This window comes from Mus caroli, chromosome 14 (genome assembly GCF_900094665.2).
Source record: "Mus caroli chromosome 14, CAROLI_EIJ_v1.1, whole genome shotgun sequence".
NCBI classification, from domain to species: Eukaryota; Metazoa; Chordata; class Mammalia; order Rodentia; family Muridae; genus Mus; species Mus caroli.
This window is the reverse complement of record NC_034583.1, coordinates 72316938-72328141: the sequence shown is the minus strand read 5'-3', so window position 1 is coordinate 72328141 and position 11204 is coordinate 72316938.

The following is an 11204-nucleotide window of genomic DNA, read 5'->3' as shown; positions in this document are numbered from 1 at the left end:
CTCTCTCTCTCTCTCTCTCTCTCTCTCTCTCTCTCTCTCTCTCTCTCTCTCCCTCTCTTCAAAGGCAGTGTTGTAAGGTAAGTCTTCATTATCTCTCCTTCCCAGTTATAAATCTGCAGTCATCAATATAACTGAAAGAAGCTTCCTTGCACATAACAGCCAGCAGAATCATGGATCGTGGATTTTTACATAGTTTCTGGTGGCAGCTTAGAACTAAATCAATGTGGCTTCCAGCTGCAGCACAGACCACAGACATCAGCATGGTCTCTGGTGGCAATGCTGATCATTGCATTGCAATGACGTTTCTCTTCCCAGGTAACTCTAACTTTGTCAAACTAACAAACAAACTAAAAACAAAACAAAACAAAAGCCAACCACAACAAACAAGCCATGACAAATGCTAAATTTTTACATTCATCTTATAATTTTTAAATGAAAGAAAAACCTATTACTTGAAAATGGACCAAAAGCTCTATTGGTTTGATTTGATCTTATATTTCAAACAGTTACTCTAAGAAAGGAGGTTTGAAGACACATTCAAGTGAACTCTGGATCATTTCTGAAACGTTTCCATGGTTATGTATACTTTGACTGTGAAAATGAGGTGAAGCTCCTCAGAAAATGACACGGTTTCCTTCTAAAGTAAAATGGAAGCAGTGACGGTAAGCAAGATTGACTTTGAACTCATATTTTACAGCAAAATATTTTTTAAAAATGAATTGGACTTTGTGATTAGAGAAAGACTGTGGAATGTGAAGCTATATTAATTTCTGATGAGCCTTTACCCATAGATTCCCCAAGAGTCATGTTTTCTGTTAATTTTTAGGGAGACTCTGACAGTTTCTGGACTTTGGCTATGAGAGAGAAGACACTTGTTTCCAACTGAATTACATGCATCCAAAAGTATAGAGGGCAGAAAGTATAGAGGGTCATTCACTTTTACATCCAGTACTCATGAGACAGAGGCAGATGGGTCTCTATAAGACTGAACCAAGTGTGATATACATATATATTTCTAGGCTAGTCAGGGCTATACAAAATTACTGTATCTCAAAAACAATAAAAATAAATAATAAATGGATATTGTGTGCAGTTTTCAATCTCAACACTAATTAATGCCTGTTTTTAAGGTATTCTACTAAAAGATACACTGAATTCAATTTAAAAGTCATTAGCTTCTGCTCACACCTGTAAACAGCATAGAGTATCTTTTGTGTCTCATCATAGAACCAAGAGACTTTATTACAAAGTTAGATGTGATGGTTCTACTGAAGTGAAAGCCACTTCACTCCATAGAAAAGCACCTTGCAAGAGAAATCTAAATCCCAAGGAGAGTTCATCAATACATTCACACAATTGAAGTATTTCATATGTCACATTGTCACATTTATTTTCGAAAGCAAGTATATGTCTTACCTTTACTGCTGTGAAAGATACTAGGACTATAACAACTCTTATAAAAGAAAACATTTAATTGAGGATGGCTTACAGTTTGCAGAGGTTTATCATAGCAATAAGTATGATTGTACACAGGCAGGCATTGTATTGGAAAAGGAGTTGAGAGTTCTACATCTTGATTTGCAAGCAGACGAAGGAGTATACCACTCTACAACTAGTTTGAGTATATGATACTTTGGAGCCTGCTTCCACAGTAACACACATCCTCCAACAAGGCCATACCTATTTTAGCAAGGTCATCTGTTCTAATAGAGCCACTCCTTATTCATTCAAACACATGATTATATGGGAGCCACACCTAGTCCCATAACAGTGTCTACTAAAAGGTTATGGGTCCTGTGTTGGCTCCACAGAGCACAGCCTCTAGGGGAGGCAGGACATGAGAGTTGACCATGCTTACCCTATGCCATCACCACGGGGTGGATGTTGGACTGTAGGGAAGCCCTGGGATACCACTCCAGGGGTAGGGGAGCACAGTCTGAGGCACAGGACAGCTGGAGCTGGCTCAGATGTCCCCGGGCCTGCAAAGAGGCTGGAGCTGCATGGTTCTCAGACTCTTGGACATCCAGGCACTGCTGGAAGTCACAGAAGTGCTGAGAATGAAGTGGGGGCCCCTGGATCTATCCCGGTGCATGGGGAGGGGGGAAGAGAGCTTCAGCTGGTTCCTCATAGAGAGAGTTCTTTGGCTTGAGGATTGTGGAGGGCTTGAGCTTGGTGGCTGCCATGGCTGGGAGCACAGAGAGACCTTCTACAAAAGATTAGAAGGAAGTTCTGTAAGTGAAGGCCTTCTCCATGGCTCCCCACAGTGGATTCCAATGAAAAGAGGTAGTCCATGGTTTTAAGGTATTTATTGTCATGGTGTAAATAGGATGAATAAAACCAAACTCCACTTCTCAGGGTGAGCCTGAGATATACCTTTTGCAGGGAGGAATGTCTGGGAAGGAAAGTTTACTGTCTAAGCCTCCAGGCCTTTAAGTACCTAATTAAAATGGAGCTCTGTCTTGAGCCTACTTGACCGCAGGTCACATCCTCTATAAGTGGAAGGGCTTGAGGCATTGCCCTTACAGGAAAGATGACCACAAATCTATGGGCGGTTGCGGCTAGTGACGGCAGATTGGTGCCAGGGAACAGGCGAAGCACCTACCATCCCTTCAGTGTCTCCAGGGCTTCAAGCCTAATCTCAACCTGGGACCAAGCTACCTTTCTCGGTCCCACAGTCTATCTCTGATTCACTGAGACCTTCTGGGGGGGGGGNGTTGTATTCAATGGAATTCCTTAGTCTGTTTATTCACTTTCAAAAGGAAAGTACAACATCCAGAATTGCTTGTAAAACTTAAAAATGCATTGGTTTGAACTTCTGAAGACTATAAACTCTAATGCCTAGGTGCTATCTCATAGTGAGTTAAGGTCATTTTGATGCTATAGAACAATATGGCAGAAGGCCACATTTGGTGGAGAGACAAAGAGATGAGGAAAGTAGACGACTCAAACTCATTCATCTACGATGAAAGCTTCCTGTGATAACATCTATATCATGCAGGATTCGCTGGAGGAAGAAAAGCAAGACAATTATTTACAGGAGATACTGGTTTAGCTAACATTTCACAGTAGGGCTGGACAATCCAGCAATAATGTTTAGCCTCTGAAGACACTGAGAACCCAGTAACTTGACAGTTTTAAATCTGTTTCAGGAGCCCTGAACTGGTGCTAAAGGCATGAAAAATTTTATATCTTAACTCTGTGGCACTGGAGACTAAGGTCCTAACACATGCTCTGAGTGGGGGTATACATGAACCTTACCAGAGAGATTCTTTGCTTTAAAACATTTCAGTTTCCTTAAAGTGTGATACTCCTCAACTACCAGCTTCAATCCCACGTCTTCTTCCCCCAAAGCAGATTGTGCAAGGGGCTAATGGGCTAAAGGTCGTAAATATTGGGAAATATTTCTCTTCAGAATTTATACTACCGAAGTTCTAAACAAATTAGCTTTAATTCTCTTCCTTTCTAGAATGTTGAACACAGAGTTCCGACATGAATTGTTTAGTTCTCAGACTCAGTCATTTGACACAGCATATGAGGCTGACATAGAGGACAAAGTGTCAGTGTGAGCACAAGGTTAGAACTCCTCTTGCTAAGGTTTTTCCATCATGCTATACCATTTATTTCTGTTGCCAATTAGTGTAGTGCTTGGATAACCCACTTGCTGATTGGATTTTCTATTTGCTTATTTATCTCCCAGCACATGAGGAAATACAATACTGTTGATATGACCCTATACCCAGTATACATATTTTTGATAAAGAGAAACGTATGCTTTTCCTATAAATTAATAGTTAATTTTAGATTATATGTTCTCAAAATATATTCAGCAATATATTAGAATTAACTAATAATTAATTAGTCTACAATGACCTCAAAATTAAAGAATCAACAGAAATATTCTCATAATTACTTGAAATAGATACTCTATAGCATTTGTTATAATCAAACACAATGCCTGATTCTAGTTCAGAATTATGAATTGATTAATAATTAAAGGATTATGCACCTGCAAAAGATATATATAAAGCAAAAATGACTTTTTTAGGTAATTAAATATCTAAATGATGCTTTTCATAGGAAAAAGAAAGCTTATTATTATTATATTCCTTAACCTAAGTAACACTCTCATGAAATAATATGAAAATAATTCAGTGAAACTAAAATAGCAGGACAGTGAAGTTCCCCCATGTTCACAGGCTTTCAATAGCTGCATTGATGCTTTCTTCACATTACCAAGGATGTTACTACACCAAGGAAGAGGTTAGGAGAAGAATAGAGGGAGGGCAGTTATAAAACTGGAGTAATTATGAAGACTGGATATAAAAAAGTCAAAAATGTTCACTCAAAAAGATCTGTACAAGAGAGGCAGTGATATAATTAGATATTTTAAAGTAAAGAAGTATTCTGTGTTAAATGTAAATGGGAGAATGTCTGAAATTTAGAAGCCAGTATTGGTTAGACTATTCTCTGGACCTGTAATTACTAATGAATGCAAATGTGCCCAATAATGAAATGTTTTTAGAGACAGAGAATGAAGGAAATGTGAATGGCAATTTGATCAACTTTGAATAGATGCACCCAAAGATAATGTGCACCATACAAATGATTTGAAAAGGACTACCTCAGTAAAGTTCTCATAAAGGATCAGTTATAGAGTTTTTAAAAAGGACTCCCTTTATTGTGACATGTATTAATATTATATGGAACAAACAATAAATACTCATTACTGCTATGCACGGAAGCATGGATGCTAAACAAATGGACCCTATTCATTTTAATATATCTACGTAAAAATATTGGTAGGTGGGAAATCATACTTTAATTAATAATGACCTCCTAATGGGTAATGGAATTAGTATTTTTTCAGTATCAATAATGTTTTGAACAGGTTTTTTTTATAATGATCACTTATAATTTTCATACTACCACATACATATTCTCTGAAAAAGTAACATGGGTAGTTTAAAAATGGCATCTGTATATAATTGGTTCATAGCCTTTGCTTCATCATTGTCTTCAAATCCTTTGTGCATTCTCTCTTCACAGTCAGTTGAACCTGTAATCTCACCCTTCTCTGAGGGCTGTAGCTCTGAGAGGCTTTACATTGCTCAGTGTAAGAAAAGAGCCCTGTGCTTTGGAGCCTCACCGACTTGATGACAAGAAATGAGTTTGCTGCACTAGCTCCAGACTTGTGTATTCCTCAAAGAAACACAAATAAAAATCAGAGTTCAGAAGACAGGCCATTTTTGACATATAAACTTTATATCACTAACTACTACTATTTGAAATATCATTTCCACAATGTATTCTACTGATCTCAGAAATAACCCACACTTGTAGCTGCTGTCCTTTTGAGAGTCTTGGTTTTTACTTCAATGATAGTACAATGTTATCCATTCAGAAGGAAAGAAAACTCTGAAAAGATTTTAAAGCCATTGAGAGTCTTATCATTGTAGCTCAGCAATTGAGACCTTGGTTGCTCCAATCAGGCAATACTTTCTACAGTTATTGACTTTAATCTTTGCTAGAATAGGACCTTGAAATATGTAGTCTTTGTGGTATGCATAGGTTGATATAAGATCTAAATTAGAATTCATTAAATAACCCAAGTATATAGTTTTACATTCTCTCATAGGGACTGGAGAAATGCCAGACTCCCCAGTGAAGGGTAGATCCCCTTACTGTGACTGTGTTCATAACTATCCATTATTCCACTGTCAAGAATACTTCTTCTTGCTATTTTATGTTAATGATGGAGCAGCAAAGTTAATAATTGATTTTTCTTTACATAAGAAAATCGAGAGGGATCAAGGTACAAGTGTAAGAAAACCACTTTCAAAATGTCTCTTTGGTGGCAGTGGAAGGGGTTGAATAGTAATTACAATATTGGGAACATCCCATTGTCCTCTAAGAGGGAATGTGTCACAATGGATGTGAATACCATATCTATGTATATTAGATTCAAAGTATTGAAAAGATAGTTCTCTAAAGAATTTCCCTTGAACTTCTGAGTTTTGAATAGTATGGAAAAGTAAGAATATTATAGCAGAGGAAGAGAAGGAGAGATCCAAAGATTTTTAAGGAAATCATTTGTAGATCCGATCCAGAAAATTTATTTACTCCATCAGTTGCTTTTTAGGGTTTTCACATGAACCTGAATCATGGCAGGATATACTCAAGGTAATGAAGCACTTGTGTAATGACTAAAACCATATCACATGGTAAAAATATAGAGCAAGAAATTTCTATGAGCCAGGATTTGTTTTAGTATGGGTATAGATTATAAGAACATAGATAAATTCATTTCTCCTTCTTTAAGAACATATATTAATGTGTGCATAAGACTATATATCAGTGTTCAGGGAAAGGGCATATATGCATACTGACAGAATAGAAGAGATTGAATTTTAACCAGTGCAGAAAAGATAGCTCATCCAACAATTATGACTAGAAGATTGAATAGTGATTGGGTAAAATTGAAAGAAAATGAAAATGAAAGCTTCTATCTTACACATACGTCAAAGGAGCAGACATATTTGAGTGAATGAATGATTTGAGTACACGGTGCAAAATGTAACCAGGCTGCACACTATTCTAGGAGGAAGGCAGAATGATTTTAGAATACTATTACATACATAAAGAGAGCAATCAACAGCCATAAAATTAAAGATTATCTTCAACAGGGTTTTACAAATGATTGGGAAAATGAAAATATTAAAGACTTAAGCACATATATGTGTACATGCACACAAAGAAATACACTCAGAGAGACACACGTACGCACATACAAACATAACAAACACACACAAAAAACACAACAAAAAATAGTATTTTTAATGTGTAACATTATCTTGAAATATGTAGAAATAAAACAACTCAGAGGAAAAAAAATCTAGAGATTTTTCTTCATAAAACTACAGGATTAGAAATGGTTTCTAAAGAGATGACAATAAAGTACTGTTCACTTGTTTTCACTTTGCCTGAATTTTAATTGGCTAATGTTACCTTTACCTTTTGACCAATATAAATCATCTTATGGAAAGAAATGCTAACTATTCAGGTCTACAGTATCAGAAAATAATTTAGAAAGAAAGGGTCTGAGTTGTTGGGCAATGAAAATTATGAAGAGTATTCCCATTGACCTTAAGGTAAATATTTAAGGTGGCTGCATTTCTCTTTTCTTTTTTACTTTGTTCCTCCTCCTCCTGTTGATCCTCATCCTCTTCTTCCTCTTTTCCTACAATTTTTACTCAAGTAACCAGTCATTTTATTTCTTTATTTTTAGTCAAAATAGTTTTTAATAAAAAATATTCTGATTATGTTTTCCTTTTTTATATTCCTCCCAGGTCCTCTCATGTCTCCTCCCAGCCAGATCCACGCTCTTTCTCTCTCTATTTCAAAAACGAACAGTCATTAAAGGGATAATATTAAAACAAAAAACAACAAGGAAAGTAAAATCAAACAAATTCAAATAGGACAAAGCAAACAAGAAAAAGAGCCAAAGAAAAAGCACCAAGATACATATATAGATATATAAATACAGAGACACACATGTTCACACACACGGGAATACAATAAATATTCCAAATTAGAAGCTTTAATATATACACAAAGAGCCTACATGAGAGAGAAAAAAAACAAAAGACTCAGACTTAAAGTTAAGAGACCAAGAAGCTCCAAAGATGCCAATAAGTTGGTATCATGTGGTCCATGGAGCCTAAACTTAAGAGTACTTTATATTCCCAAGTAAGACTTTTTAGAGATGTACTGGCTATTTTTGTGTCAACTTGACACAGCTGGAGTTATCACAGAGAAAGGAGCTTCAGTTGAGGAAATGCCTCCATGAGATCCAACTGTAAGGCATTTTCTCAATTAGTGATCAAGGGGGAAAGGCCCCTTGTGGGTGGGACCATCCCTGGGCTGGTAGTCTTGGGTTCTATAAGAGAGTAGGCTGAGCAAGCCAGGGGAGGCAAGCCAGTAAGGAACATCCCTCCATGGCCTCTGCATCAGCTCCTGCTTTCTGACCTGCTTGAGTTCCAGTCCTGACTTCCTTTGGTGATGAACAGCAGCATGGAAGTGTAAGCTGAATAAACCCTTTCCTCCCCAACTTGCTTCTTGGTCATGATGTTTGTGCAGGAATAGAAACCCTGACTAAGACAAGAGAATACTAGTTTTTCACTTGCAAGAGGCTATCAATTGAATAGAGCTCCTGTAATAGGGACAGGAGCCCGTGTCCCTTTCTCCCTTTAGCTCTAGGAACAGATCTGGTGCTGAACCCTGCAGCCTTGATGCCACAGTCTCTGTGAGTCCATGTGCACTGATATGTCTAGGAAATCTTGATTCTTTGGTGTTTTCCACACTCTCCTACTCTAAAATTTTCTGCTTAATCCTCTGCAGGGTTCCCATGGTCACTGAGGGAGGAATCAATGGGGATATTCCTTTTAGGGATGAGTGTCCCTAAGTTTCTCTCTCTCTTACTCTTAGCATACTATCTGACTGTGGGATCCTGCATTTGCTCCCTTCTACTAGAGCAGAAACCTTCTCTGAATTTGGCTCAGCAATGCACTGCTCTATGACTACAGCAGGATGTCCTTAGGAATTACTTTATTGTTATTTATTTATATTATATTATTTACATATAAATAAATATTTATTATACTTGTTCCTTAGCAGAATAGCAATGTTTTGTTTTCATTTAGATTCCTAGCCTATTTAATCTTAGATTCTTGCCAACCCAAGCAGCACTAGATAAGGGTTCCACCTCCAGGGGCCTTCCTCAGTGGAGGGTCCTTGTGGACAAGGCAGATGCCTGAAGAGAAGATAAGGAGTTGCTAAGAGGAGGGAGGGGTGAGTCAAGAGATGGTGTTCAGGAGAATCATGTAGCTCTGACTCACTAGCCACTAGGTGCTTTTTTTATTTATACAGGTTTCACAGAACAAAGATGAAAGTACAGATTATATTTATTTGTGTTTTCGTAGTCCACGATCACAAGTTCAGCCACAATTAGAAAATAAAAACAAAACATAAATTTATTCTTATTATCAGCCCTATAATGCCATTTAAAGAATCTAAAGAATGTCTTTTCCAAAGCAAACACATTTATTATATGATAACCTATTTCAAGGCTGAAAGTGTTTTTAGTTTGAAAGCATCTCAGACAAACAGAAATTATCTGAACCAGCCTTTTTATAGATAGCTAATACTAGTCTCTAAATTCTTTTAGTGTATGTTTCCTCATCTATGCTATAAAGTACAAAGGTTTATTTTAGTCAATCTATCTTACTTATTGAGTTCTATTCCTCCAGCGGTATACCCTGTATGGCCTCCTAATTCTAAACAACATTTTCAGAGAGGTCTGAGTGGATAGTAAAGAGAGGTCTTGAATCTGTAACCTATTCTCCTGGCCAGTCAGAGTTTGTCAGTTGTCTCTATTTACCCTGCACCAATTATACTGTTTGAGTTTTCTCAGGAGCAGATAGCCCAAGAAAACTCCTGGAGTCATCCTCTGCTACATATGCAATGTTGGGGAGCAGGGCGGGAGGAGGGCATAAGGGGCTTTGGAGGCTTTTTAATTTACATTTGAAACGTAAATTAAGAAAATATCTAATAAAAAATGCCTTAAACAACAACAAAAAAGAAAACTCTTGGAGTAATGCTCTCATTTAGCTATGTGGTTATCTGTGCTTAATGATCTCTAGAACATAAGGAAGACTTTCAAATGGTGGCCAGATAAAGTTAATTTGGGGGATTTTCCTAAATAAGACACAGACATAATTTTTCTTAGAACAAGAGATAATGCAGAAAATCCCTGAGAATGCAACATGCAGAGACCAAAAAACAAAGTTAGACATAGAGGGACAACCATTGCAGCAATCCCCTCAGCTTTGCTGGAACTGTGTCAAGCAGCTGTACTGGCTTCAGGACCCTCACTATTTCCAATGGCTAGGACTGTGTCATTCCATCTTATGGAGCTGGCTTTAACTCAGATCAGCCATGGACTCAGTCCTTTTACAAGCTTTGTGCCACTATTGCAAAAGTATACTTTTTGGACAGGTTACTTGTGTAGATTGAAGAGTTTGAGGCTGACTTGGTGTCTACCTTTTTCCTTAGGTAGCATACAGAGTACCTACCAGTCCCAAGGGCTCCAGCCTACAGTGATGAAGATTCTAGGCCACCATCAGCTCAACTTTCATTTTCTGTGGGTTCTATGATGGAACTAGACAAAAAAAAATCATCCTGAGTGATGTAGCTCAGGTCCAAAAATGACAATTATTATATGCATTTGCTTATCTGTGGATGTTAGTGTTAGCAAGCTTCAACCCATATAACTGCAGAAGTTAAATAAAGGCCAAAGGGCTTATGGGAAATGATGAATATTCTCAGGAAAAGAAAATAGAATAGATAGTGTAATAGATAGTGTAGTGGGTCGGTATATAGGAATGAGAGGATCACGAAGGGAAAGGGACAAGGGGGACAAGTTATGGAAAACAAACTCCCAATACCAAGGGTGGAACTCCCAATACCAAGGACCATTTGAGTGGTAGTATAGAAACCTAAATGGATTAAGCTTTCTATAATCTATACATATATGGATATCTACAAGGACAGAGACCCAAGTAGCCATGTCCTGAAATCAAATGAAGCTTCCAGTACTATGAATTGGTCACATCTAATTGAATTGTTGGCCAAAGGCATCCCATAAGAACTCTGAAACAACTCAAGCAGACTACTGCCAAAGCTATTGGTGCCTCTTCACAAACTGATGGTAAAACCCAATTGTTGAATTCCTTAGTGGCTGTACAGGTTGCACCCCCCACCAGTAGTAGATGAGTCTTCCACCAACCTCATGCCCTCACCTCCATAAGCGCCACCATGTTTCAGTGTTATTAGTAACCTTTGTTCTATTTTGTAGACTGACTCTTTGTCCACTATGATTTCCTTTGTTATACAGTAGCTTTTCAGTTTCTTTTGTTCTCATTTATTACTTATTGTTCATAAAGTCTATATTGTTGGTATTCTGTTCTGAAAGATTTTTCCTGTCATAATGAGTTGAAAATCCTTCCCTGTTTTCTCTTGTGTTAAATTCAGTGTATCTAGTTTAATGACCAAGACTTTTGTTCATTTGATGTTGAGTTTTGTGTAGGGTGATAAGCATGGATCTATTTAGATTCTTCCATATGTAACCATCCAATTTGAGCAGTATC